The sequence below is a fragment of the Lissotriton vulgaris genome, chromosome 1_1 (assembly GCF_964263255.1).
Source record: "Lissotriton vulgaris chromosome 1_1, aLisVul1.2, whole genome shotgun sequence".
NCBI lineage: Eukaryota > Metazoa > Chordata > Amphibia > Caudata > Salamandridae > Lissotriton > Lissotriton vulgaris.
Window position 1 is genome coordinate 1,092,382,284 of NC_141685.1, and position 12,647 is coordinate 1,092,394,930.

The 12,647-nt window shown below is 53.4% G+C and overlaps 1 protein-coding gene across 1 annotated transcript in view; it reads right to left on the reverse strand.

The window, feature by feature from the left end:
- MEI1 (meiotic double-stranded break formation protein 1) overlaps positions 1–12,647 on the reverse strand; it is a 3,731,473-nt gene that overhangs the window by 1,456,744 nt on the left and 2,262,082 nt on the right. The window lies entirely within an intron of this gene.

Sequence of the window (12,647 nt, forward strand, 5' to 3'; positions counted from 1 at the left end):
CAGGTCTTGTCCATAGAAGGTATTATTCTTGGGCATTGTCTATAAGTTCGTCCGCCGCTCTGGGTGTCACAGTCGGGAATAACACCATACTGTTGTCCGAGTCCAAGTGTATAGTGCTATCTTCAGTGTCCGTGTTAATTGTCTCTCGTTCTTCTCTGAAGGAGCCCACCGCTGCCACAGCATCGTCTTGTCCCTGCTTCTGTTGGTGGGCAGTAGGTTTACGCTGCTTTGGGTGATTGCGTCGGGCGCCGTTCCTGTTCTCCTCATGAGTCGAGCTTTCTTTAGATCCATTGTCCGGAGATTCTTGCGTCGAGTCCAGATGCTGATCAATCTCCATCACTTCCATCCATTCCTCTAAGTCGGTGGGGCTTTCAAAAAAGTGAGTTTTGTTGTCGTGGATCACCTTCAGGCGCGCAGGAAACAATAAGGCGTAGCGTAGTTTTGCCCTCTGGAGTCTCTTTTTAACCTCATAGTAGGAGGACCGCTGTTCCTGCACCTGAGTGGTATAGTCTGGATACAGTGAGACTCATTTGTTCTCCCACTGTATGACCGATTTTATTCTGGCCTGGCTTAGTAGTATGTCCCTGTCCCGGTAATTTAGGATCTTGACACTCAGTGGCCTTGGTAGTTGTCCCGGTTTTGGTCGGTCAGTAGGGATCCTATGAGCTCTCTCCACGCAGAAGAACGGTGGCAGACCTTCGGAGGCGACGTTATCTCGGAACCATTGTTCCATGAATTCCGTCGCTTGGGACCCCTCACTTCATTCCGGCAGGCCAATAACGCGGATGTTATTGTGTCGATTACGCCCTTCTGCATCCTCTACGCGTCCCATCAGGGATTTTACCTGGTGTTGGATCAATTGGATGGAGTCCGTGTGTTCTGCCACCGCCGGGGCAAGGTCAGCCAGCGTCAGACCTTGGTCTTTGACTTTATCCGCTAGTTTCTCATGATCTGCTTTAAGTAAGGAAAGGTTATTGGTGAGGGTACCCATCTGCGTCTCCATCACAGCCCTGGAGTCCCTGATCTCTTTAAGTATGAGATCTAGTTTGTCGCCTTGCTGGCCCTCTGAGAGGGTGGAGGTCAGTGTCAGCGGTGCAGAGCCCCCTGGGTCCGCCTCCAGAGTGGATCCTGTGAGTGTTCCCTCCTTGCCCTCCGCAGCTTTCACGCCTTTTCGTACCATGGTAGACGCCGGATGCCCGTTTGGCGTCAGGGGTGCGTCCCGGGGCGAATTTCAGTCGTCCGCTGCGTACCTGTCTCTCTAGTACTCGCTCTGCTGGCCGCCTGTATCTTTTACACCTGGGAGTAGTCACTTACAGGATCTCAGTGTTTCTGCGGGGGGCGTCTCCCACCTTTCCCGGGCAACAGAGGTTTCAGAGCCTTTCTCCAGTATTGTCCACCACCGGGTGATAGGCCGCGTCCCCCAACAGTCTCACTCCGGTGGTCAGAGGCCGGCATCAGTATTGACAGATCTCCGGCTTGCATGTCCACTTAGTCGTGATTAGGCGGGCGGGCAGATATAGGAGGGCTGTCCGGCGGTTTACTATTGTTAGTGCTTCGGGGTGCCACCCGTGGCATCTCAGGCTCAGTCTACACCCGAGGCCCCGGCTCGCAGCGTGGAAATAGGCCCCGGGCTCCTCCACCTCCTCAGGTACCCGGTCTCGCACCTCCCCAGCTCCTCAGCTCCACGCCCATGCAATCGGGCCCCCGCAGCAGGGTCCGGCCCCGAGCCCAGGGGTCCCCGCCTACCGCAGTCTGTCTCCTCTTACGCTCTGGGCCTTAGCTGTACCCGAGGCCCCGGCTCATATCGCGGCGCTAGGCCTCAGGGGCTCCCCCATCGTGTCTCTGGGCTCCTCACCTCTAAACTCGGCGGGTGTTCAGTGGGGCAGGCGGGGGGACTCCAGTCAGCAGTCACTGTCGGCGGCGCGTTCAGGCGGCCCCCTGTGTCCGTGTTTCGAGGCCCCGGCCCGCAGCCCGGGACTGTCCTCAGACACCCTTTCCTTTCCGGGCACCAGGCTCTGCAGGTCACCGTCCGCGCCTCCCTACGTCTGCAGAGGCAGGAACTCCGCCGCGGGGGCCCGTCTCCGGTCCAGGATGTTCACCGTACCGCAGTCCTTCTTCCCCAGCTTTCCAGGCACAGTCCTTACTCGAGGCCCCGGCTTGCAGCGTGGCGCTAGGCCTCAGGATCGTTCACGGCGTAGTTCCGGAGCCCCTGCCACCAGACCTCCAAGATTTCCAGCGGGGCAGGCGGGGAACCTTATCTTCAGGATGCAGCCGTCTGTGGGTTAAAACGGCCCCTCTACGTGGGCTACAGGATTTTTATTCCCCCGGCGGCACCGGAGCTCTAACAGACTCCGTCCGCCATGTTGGCCTTCTAGCCACGCCCCCCCTGTCGTCAGCATAGTTAACTAGGCTGACTCCAAAAGATTTAATAATAGATAGCAGGGGCTGCAGGTATATATTGAAGAGAATAGGACTGATCGCGGAGCCCTGCGGTACTCCATATATAACTGGCGATTTTCTGGAGGAGAATGATGCTAAAGAAACAAACTGTTGTCTTCCCGTCAAATAAGACTGGAGCCATTGCAATGCACGCCCCTCCACACCTAACCTCCTAAGACTCTCCATTAGGATGCTGCAGACATATCGAGAAGCACTAAAACAGTTGCATTCCCGTTGTCGGCACGCATGCGCAGGTTATCCATCATGGTGATAAGCGCCGTCTCAATCCCATGGCCAGGTCTAAACCCAAATTGGTCTCTGTCTAGCAGGCAGTTATCCTCCAAAAAAGATGACAGCGTCCGGCTGACTGCCCTTTCCAGGATTTTAACCGTGTAGGGCAGGAGGGAGATGGGTCTGAAGCTGGCTGGGGTTGATGGATCTAAGGTAGGTTTTTTATCAGCGGTGTCACCACCGCCTGTTTCCAGCTTCCCGGAACTGTTCTTCCCTCAATGATTGGTTGCAAATTTTTCTCAGCCATGGTAAGGTGTCTTTACCAAAGGTCTTCCAGACTTTTGGAGGAAGAGGGTCACAAGGGGATCCCGGCATGACACTATGCGCCAAGCTATTAAGAACATCAATGGATAGGACCGGGAAGTTATCCAGGGCCACTGACTGGGGGGAGTCATCAGCCACCGTTAGTTTCGAATTGTCTAGACATTCACTATTAGGATTGAGTGTGTTGACAATCTTTTCATTTTCTCCTGAAAATACTTATGTATGAATATATGTTTAAATTACCAAATGTGTCTCAATAATACAAACCAGTCAGTCCTCACAGGATTGTCTGACTTTAAAAGGTGTACTACACTACTTCATATAAGAACCAATGTGAATTATTTATCAGAACTCAAAATGACATAAAATAAGACTAGAGGATTTGAAGAAAACAAAATTCAATGAATTCTTCAAAATGGTGGTCTCTTCAGAGAGAAAGCACAGATTTAAAAATTATATGATATATTATAAGATATGGATCGTATTTGTAGAGTGCGGCAAATGCCTGAAGGCGGCAAGGCGCTAAGGTTGCAGTGATATAGGTCAAATCTGGAGTAGCAAACACACTGTCTAGCAGAAAAACTATAGGGTGAACAGCCAGGTTTTTAAAGCTTTCCTAAAGTGGACGTGAGCTCTATCGCTGGTCAAATGACTTGGCAGTGAGTTCCATAGTCTTGCTGCCGCAGTTGAGAAGGCTCTTCCTCCCCACTTCTCCTTAAATCTGGGCACTGTCACCAGATCAAGGTGAGCAGAGCAAGGATTCCTAACTGGGACGTAGCTATGAAACATAGCCATAAGTCCTGCTGGGCAGCTCTCATAGAGGGGGCCTTATGCACTGAGCAAACGGATTTGAACAGAATACGTTTCCTTGTGGGGAGCCACTGTGGGTTTTGTAACCCATTATTCACTGACTGTTGTTTAGTGAGTTCTGCACTAGTTGTAATTTAGTTTGGGTGCTCTTGCTGGTGTCTAAATATAAAGCATTAACTCTGCTTGTGGCTGGTAGGGACTAGCATGATAGCGTCCATCTCCTCCTTGTGGTGTAATGTCTAGGGAGCTGAAAGTGGTGAGCCTTAACGTTCGTGGGCTCAACAATCCTGTGAAGTGTTCTGCAGTTTTGTCCCTACTTGAGAATGCAGATGGTGATGTGTGCCTCTTGCAGGAAACTCCCCTCCTACCTAAAGATGTCCGACGCATGCGAGACAGGCGTTATCCCTTGCAGCTCTGGTCCTCGAGCCCCTCTAAGAAGAATGGAGTAGCGCTGCTGTTTAGCTCTCGTGTGCGATGCAAAGTCTTGGCTCAGCTCGTAGATATCAAAGGGAGGTTTCTGGCGGTGCGGGTTCAGTGGGGGGACACGATTTTCACCATTGGGTCCCTTTACGCCCCAAATACCCAACAGGAGCTTTTCCTGCGCACAGCCTTGGCGCAGGTTCTTGCTTCCCCCGATGCGCTCATACTGATTGGTGGGGACCTTAATCTTGTGATGGATGGGGGGTTGGACAGATCAGAAAATAGGGTGTCTCACACCGGTGCTTGGTCCCAGGAAGGGAAGCAATGGCTTGTGGAGGGTGGGCTTTATGACGTGTGGCTTGTGCAGCACCCCCAAGAACGAGACTATACATATTATTCAGCAGCGCACAAGACTTATGCGCGTTTGGACCACTTCCTGGCCACATCCGCCTTTTTACCACACCTGTCTGAGGCTGACATTGCCCCTCGCTCTCTTGCTGACCATGCGCTCCTTTCGGTGAAGGTCTCCCTGAATAGCCCACGACCCCCTTCTGCTGGCTGGCGGCTTCGAGGCTCCATGTTGCATGCTGATTCAGTTGTTACGAAAATCAGAGACACAATCACTCACTACTTAGCTGAAAACACGGTGGGGGACACTGCAATAGCTTCAATTTGGGAGGCGTTGAAGCTAGTGGTCAGAGGGGACTTCATTGCGCTAGCGGCCACGTATGCTAGGTTGCATTTGGAGAAACGAGGGGAGTTGGAGGGAGAAGAGCGGGGACTGGAAGCGATTCACAAGAGGACAGGGGCACCTAGGGTGTGGAGAGAACTGGAAACAAAGAGACGCATGCTTAAGCATCTGGACCTTGACAGGGCAGAATACGCCTTGCTACGCCTGCGCCACAAATTTTATCTATGTGGAGATAGAGGAGGCAGGATGCTGGCACACCGCTTACGCGCGAGAGCCCAGGCCTCTGCCATCACGGAAATTAGGGATCATCCGGCGAAGTCCCGTACTAGTGATGCGGAAATTGTTGACTCCTTTCGCCACTTTTACCAGTCGCTGTACACAAGTAAGGGTGCGGCGCCTGCAGACGTAAAGCATTACCTCGCGACAGCCAGTGTCACGCCCCTGTGCCCTGATTCTGTGGAATCGCTGGAGGCAGAGATTCGCGTGGAGCTGGTCATTTCGGCCATTTCTCGGCTTAAACTGGCCAAGTCTCCCGGGCCCAATGGGTTCTCTGCCATTTTTTACAAAACTTTTTGCAGGGAACTGGCCCCATTTTTAACTCGGCTCTTCAATTCCTTCCTTCACACCGGGCGGTCACCCCTTCCATGTCTGACGCGGCCATCATGGTCATCCTCAAGCCCGGGAAGGACCCTGCCGAATGCAGCTCTTACAGGCTGATCTCGCTCCTGAATATAGACGCTAAGTTGTTCGCGGGAATATTAGCCGCGCGCCTTAGCCCTCTATTGGACGGTGTGATTGACCCTGACCAGGCAGGCTTCATACCCACCCGGCAGGGTGGCGATAATTCTAAGAGTCTGCTCCATCTGTTGGACTTGGTGCATCGGTCGAAGGCGCAAGCTTTTCTGCTTTCCATCGACGCGGAGAAAGCCTTCGACCGGGACGAATGGGGGTTCCTTTTCGAGGTGCTGAGAGAGTTCGGCTTTGCTGGTAACTTCTTGCGCTGGGTCCAATGCCTCTGTGCTGCCCCCAAAGCTGTGGTACTAGTCAATGGTTGCAAATCGACATCCTTCCCCATTACCCATGGGACGCGGCAGGGGTGTCCCCTCTCGCCGCTCCTCTTTGTGTTTTATATGAGCCATTTGCCCAACGTATCAGGTCCCATCCCGATATCACAGGCCTACGCTTCGGAGCGGACGAGCATAAAATAAGTTTATATGCAGACGATGTTATCTTGGCGATGCAGGATCCCTACCCCTCCCTACGACACTTGTCAGCAGAGATCCAGGCATTCCACAAGGCGGCGGGGTTTAAGGTCAACTTTTCCAAATCTCAAATTCTGAATGTATCGGTCCCGCTTGTTTGTGTGGCAGATCTGCAAAGGGACTTTGATTTTCAATGGACACAGTCCGACATTACATATCTTGGTATCCGCCTGGCCCGACCCTGCCTATAACGCTCTCCCTGAACTATGCTGGGTTGGCTGAGCAGGTCTCTAAGTCCGTATCGGATTGGTCCCGCCTGAATCTAGCTTGGTTTGGTAGATTGGCTGCCGTTAAGATGACGATCCTCCCTAGAATACTTTATATGTTTCAGATGCTACCACTGATGCCACCAAAGGGCATGTTGCAGAAACTCCAGGGGTTGCTCAATAAGTTCTTATGGAACAACAAACGCCCATGTGCTACGTTCACAGTGGCCACATCCCCGAAGGCGGCAGGAGGGCTTGGCTTCCCGAATATCGCGGCATACTTCCAGGCGCCCTGCCTGCGTTATGTGGTAGAATGGAACAGACCCATGTCCATCAAACATTGGCTCTTCATGGATCAAACGGTGGCAGGCTGCAATATCTGGAGGGAGCTCTGGTTGCCGCTTAGACATAGAGCGTGGGCGTTGTACTCCTCCCCGGTGACTTCCCCGACACTACGGGCTTGGGACCAGCTGGCGCTTCGTAGAGGGTGGACTTCCTTCCCCTCACCTATGACGCTGATTGTGGACAAACCTGACTTTTTGCTGGCGGGAGAAGGGATGCAAGAGGGTGGGAATGCCCTTTGACTTGGATGGACTGATCCCGTTTCCTGTGTTGCGGGCGGAATACTTTCCGCTGGATCCAGAGGGCGCTTTCTTTCATGCTCAGGTGGCGCACTTTGTAACCATCCCAGCTAATGTGTCCCCTATGTCACGACCTCTTACGGTCTTTGAACGCTGGCTCGTTCGTAAAACTGATGACCGGAGCCTCATCTCGGAGCTGTATGCTATGATTCTACGTTACTCTTCGAAACAGCGCACGAAAGCGCAGGTGAGGTGGGAGGTAGAGCTAGGGCGGCCCCTTTCGACCAAGGAATGGGAGCAGGTGTTCTATCGTGCACATCACACGACATCCAACACGGCTGGGACCGAATCAGCATACAAAACAGCGACATACTGGTACTATATACCGGCGCGCGTCACACAGTGGGATAAAGCCAAATCAGGCCTCTGTTTGAGGGGGTGCGGGATGTCTGGGAATTTGACACACGCTGTGGTGCTGACCGAACTTAGAACGCTACTGGAAGATGGTGCTTGATGAGTTGGACAGTGAGTTCAAGATAACATTGCCCCGACTCCCGGAACACACACTACTTGGGTTGCCTCATCCTAAATATTTCCCACTATGCTCAATTGTTGGCCGGCAACTGGCGCTGGCGCTTCTGGCTGCGAGACAGGTGCTGTTGGCGAGGTGGGGCTCGCAGGTGGTGCCTGACATAAGAGATTGGCTTCAGCGTTTGTGGCACACCCTTGCTATGGAACGTCTTTCCCTAGGCATGGATAGAAGGGGGTTGGAATATGCTACTCTATAGGCGCCATTTTTGCAGCTTCTGTCCAAAGACATTCGGAAGTGACTTGCCGGAAATATCTGCAAATTCTTCAACTTATACCTCTAGAGCCGGTTGGAGCCACGACGTGCAGTTGAGACTTTGGGAGTCACGCCCCAGGTAGGGGGGGTTCCTATGAGATGTTGTTCCTGGATCTGTCTGATGCGGAGTGGGGTGGGCTGGGATGGGAAGGGGGCGGGCGGGGGGATGGTAGGGAGGAGAGGGGGGCGGGGTAGTTGGTAATGTACTTTCTGTTTTCTTTGGACTTTCATCTTTTAAAAATTGTGGAGATGATGCATCCGGTGGGGTGATTATGCAATCACAGATACGCGGGGCCGACCTCCGGGTTGTAGGCCCAGACGCTGTGTACGATTCTTGTGGGAGTACGCCCTGCCGGCGAATTGATGTAGGCAGCTGGGTTGTGTACTGTGATGCTTGGCCGCATAATAAAATGTTTGATTCTAAATATAAAGCATTATAGTAATCGAGTCTCGACATGACTAATGCCAAAGCTACTTCTTTCCTTGCAGCAAGGGGAATAAACGTTTTTTTTTTCTTAACATACATATTAACCAGAAACATGTTGCAGCCACACGATTGACCTGGAAGTCTTATGAGAGGTGACAATCTAACAGGAACGCAAGGTTATGAGCCTTCTCAGTAGGCATAGGTATGGTACCTCATGTCTCTGGCCACCAACTGTGATTCCAGATGGGGGTTTGATTTCCCAAAAGCAAGACCTCCCCATTGAGCTTCAGATAGTTCTTCCTCATCTACCCAGCTACTGCTGTCATGCAATGGTTAAAAAATGACGGCAGTCACTACTGTATCTTTTAAAACTGACACAATAAGCTGGGTGTTGTCCCCATACAAGACCACCTGGAGCCCAAATGAGTGAATAATCTTGCCAAGGGGAGAAACATACAGGTTGAAGAGTGAGGGGCTTAATGATGAGTCCTGCAGCACCCCAAATGGCAAAGAGAAAGGGTCTGATAGACAGTGATTCGCTGCCACCCTCTGAGATCTATCATTTAGGAAAGAGGCTAGCAATTTCAGCACACTGCCTGAGACACCAAGTTTGTATAGGCGATCAGTCAGAAGGGATGGGGAGATAGTATCAAAGACCATGGATCCAGCAGGATCATAGCCGCACTTTGCCCCGCATCCACAAGTCACGTGATACTGTCCGTGGTCACTGACAATGCAGTTTCTGTGCCATGATGTTTACGGAATCCACATCTAACCAGTTCGTCTCTTCTCCATAAGCCATCATGTGGCTATTAAGATGTTGTTCCAAGATCTTAGCAGGAATTGGGAGGAGGGAGATATGGCAGTAGTTTTTAGGAACTTTGGGGTACAGGTTAGGCTTTTTAAGAAGAGGTTTCACTACTGCCTCTTTCTATATTCGAGACTAGCACCCAGAGGAATGGCTACATTCATTATAGATGGAGGGGGGCCCTAACACACTTGCCACCATGTGAAGGATCTTAGGAGCACAGGGTTCTACAGGAAACTCCGACTAAGTACTAAGTCGAAGCTGTTACACAAGTTCTGGAGTCAACAAAGGATATGTTATGAACCTTCCATGGGATCAAGAGAGCTTGAGGGCTCTGATTGCTGCACTCTACTTAAGGGCAGCAAACAGTCTGCTGCTTGTAATGCTGATTCAAGCTCATTCTAGATAACAGCAATCTCAGCTTTGAAGAATCCTGCAAGCTGACTGCACAGCTCTTGTAAACAAGCAGTTGCAGCGGGGATCAGAGGAGTGGAAAGTAGCTGAACAATTTTGAAGAGTTCTTTAGATGAGTGTGTGGCCTCAATGAGTGCCGTACAGTATTAGATTTCTCCTCTACAAGTGCTCTCTTGTAATCCCTAATTATGGACTTATAGGCCAACCGCTCTTGCTCCCCATAGTTCCTTCTCCAGACACGTTCCTGGTGCCTGTACTGACGGAGCCACCCAGCCCGTCCATACACGCACGCACGCATGCATACAGCCTGGGGCGGGTCAGCCCTCAGGTATAAATAAATGGGCGCAAGACTGCGCGTGGTCTTCGGCCCCATAACCTGTAGCTAGTGTCTGTGTGTCTTTACTGCGCAGTATATAGTTAGGCCCCACTTTGTGGCATAGGCCCTCACTGCCCCGACCGGACATTACACTGGCGACGAGGCGGGTCTTTGCCCACGCCTCGCCCCCGCGGACGCGCCTGCAGTGTACCGCTGCGCCGTCTGTGCCGCGCTCGCGCTGCCTGCGCTAGAGCCGCGGCCCGTGCCAGAGTCCCTCGCGGGTGTCGCCCCGCTGTGCTGCCCGGACCCGGCCTTGTCTACTGCCGGTAGGTGCTTCACGCCTGTCGTGGCACGTGAGGTGAGCACTCCAGGGGGAGCCGCTGCGTCCGCCATTTGCCCCGCGCTGCTTCCCGCACCAGCGTCACCACATCCGAGGCCCAGCGTTGCCTAACCGCGACCCCAGCGCTTAAGCCCATCTGCGTGCGGGAGGGGAGTGAAGCGGCGACGCGGCATTCATCGGAGGGACTGACTCGGCCCTCGCCGCACCCCAAGCTTCTCGCGGGCGCGGAGGAGAGACCCAGCCAAAGCTCGTGCATCTCGTGGAGCGACCAATCGTGCCGTTCTAAGGGGTGAGACGCCCCCGGAGTCCCTCACGCCGGCCGTTTAGGCCCTGACAAATCTGGAAAGGCTGCTCAGCCTCACGGGAAGCACAGATTTTGGCACCAAGAGGAAGGAAGGCCCACCAGTCGGGTGTTGCAGCCAGTCACCACGTGACTCCAGCACACACCTGCGTCAGCGCGCAAGCCACGTGCTACTGCACTGCCAAAGATGAGCCAGTTGGCAACAGGGGGGGCTGCAGCCACCGGCCCAACCCCAGGAGTCCCAACTCCGCCACCTTTGCCACCACAGAATGCCGGTCAAGTGCAGGCAGGACCACCAGCTCCAGTCCCTGCCACCAACGTTGTGCCTTCCACTACTGGTCATGCCATGGCGGCTCCGCTCCCGCCATTCAGTGAACTATCTGATCCTGCCACAGCAGCCGCGCGGTGGGGCCTCTGGCTGGGACGTCTAGAACATTACTTCGTGGGCGTCAGAAAGACCGATAACAAAGTCAAACGCTCGCTCCTAATGTGCTATGGGGGTGACGAGCTCTATGAACTGTTCGAAACCTTGCCAGATAGAGGTGACTGCGGTGACTACACGGCGGCCGTCACAGCTCTCAACCGCCATTTTGACCCCAGCGTCAACCCAGATTACTAATGGTTCGAGCTGCGCCACGCCCGCCAGGCAGAGGGCGAGTCGATCGATGTCTTCTACGCGAGGCTGCGCAAGCTCGCGACATCGTGTGAATTGCCAAACAGGACACTAGAAATCAGAGCTCAGCTCATTCAAGGCTGTCGATAGGTCCAGCTGAGACGCCTCATCCTACGACAACCGCGAATCAGCCTGGACGAGATCCTCGTGCTGGCGAGGTCACACGAACTATCTAATGCAAGGGCGGATGCGATGCAGACCGCGCTGGACAGACCTGCTGCGCCAACCAAACACTTGTCCATCAAAGAGGAACACATGGATGCAATCCGAAGGAGACCGCCTCCCTCAACACAGAGAAATCAGCCATCGGCGTCATCATCACGCTCTGCCTGCGGCAACTGCGGGATGGAGCACCCCCCGAACGGTCGGTGTTTTGCACGTGGAAAATCATGCTCCAACTGCGGCAAGTTGAACCATTTTGCGAAAGTATGCCGCAGCAGCGGCAGCCGTCGCGCAGGCCCTGGCGGGAGGAACGCCACCCAAGGCGTACGTCAAATTTCTCTCGAAGACCCCGAGCCGGGCGGCGACGCGCATCAAACCGCGTTCCGCCTAGAGGATGACGACAACAATGATGTCTTCTTTGTCTCCTTCGTTGGCCGGGATGGATCCAGGAAGAGGCCTCCGCCAATGTGCGAAGTCCAGATTGGGGGTTCCCCAGTACCCAGTACAGGCATTGATTGACACAGGGGCGTCAGTGAACGTAATGGACAGTACGCAATACGAGCAGTTACTTCCTCGCCCACCGCTCATGCCCTTGAAGGCCAGGATCTACACATACGACAGTGACGACCCCTTGCCTCTACGCGGCGTCATCGAGGTGATGGTGTCGTGCAACGACCAAAAGGTGAACACAAGATTTCACATGACCAGTGGCAAACGTGGCACGCTGCTTAGCTGCCACACGGCGGAAGACATACAGCTAGTATTTTTCGCTAACCAAGTACACGAACGACACGCTGACTCTTTGCTGAGGGAATTCCGAACACTATTCTGAGGCAAAAAGGTGAACACAAGATTTCACATGACCAGTGGCAAACGTGGCGCGCTGCTTAGCTGCCACACGGCGGAAGACCTCCAGCTAGTATTTTTCGCTAACCAAGTACACGAACGACACGCTGACTCTTTGCTGAGTGAATTCCCGACACTATTCCGAGGCCTGGGCCGTCTGCGAGGAAAAGTGTTCAAGTGTTCAAGCTACACATCGACCGCACAGTCAGGCCGACAGCACTGCTGCATCGGAGAGTACCGTTCCACCTACGTCCGCAGGTGGAGGAAGAGCTGAAGAAGCTCGAAGAGCTCGGGGTGATTGAAAAGGTTTCATGTCCCACCCCATGGGTGTCACCCCTCGTTGTAGCGCCCAAACCCAAACAGCCAGGCGCGATAAGATTGTGCGTGGACATGCACCTCCCGAACAAGGCAGTCAAAAGGGAGCGCCATCTCACGCCCACTATGGACGATATAGTGGCCGATTTATACGGAGCCAAAGTTGGATTTTAACGCGGGCTATCACCAACTAGAGCTCCACCCCGACAGCCGCAACATCACAACATTTTTGACTCA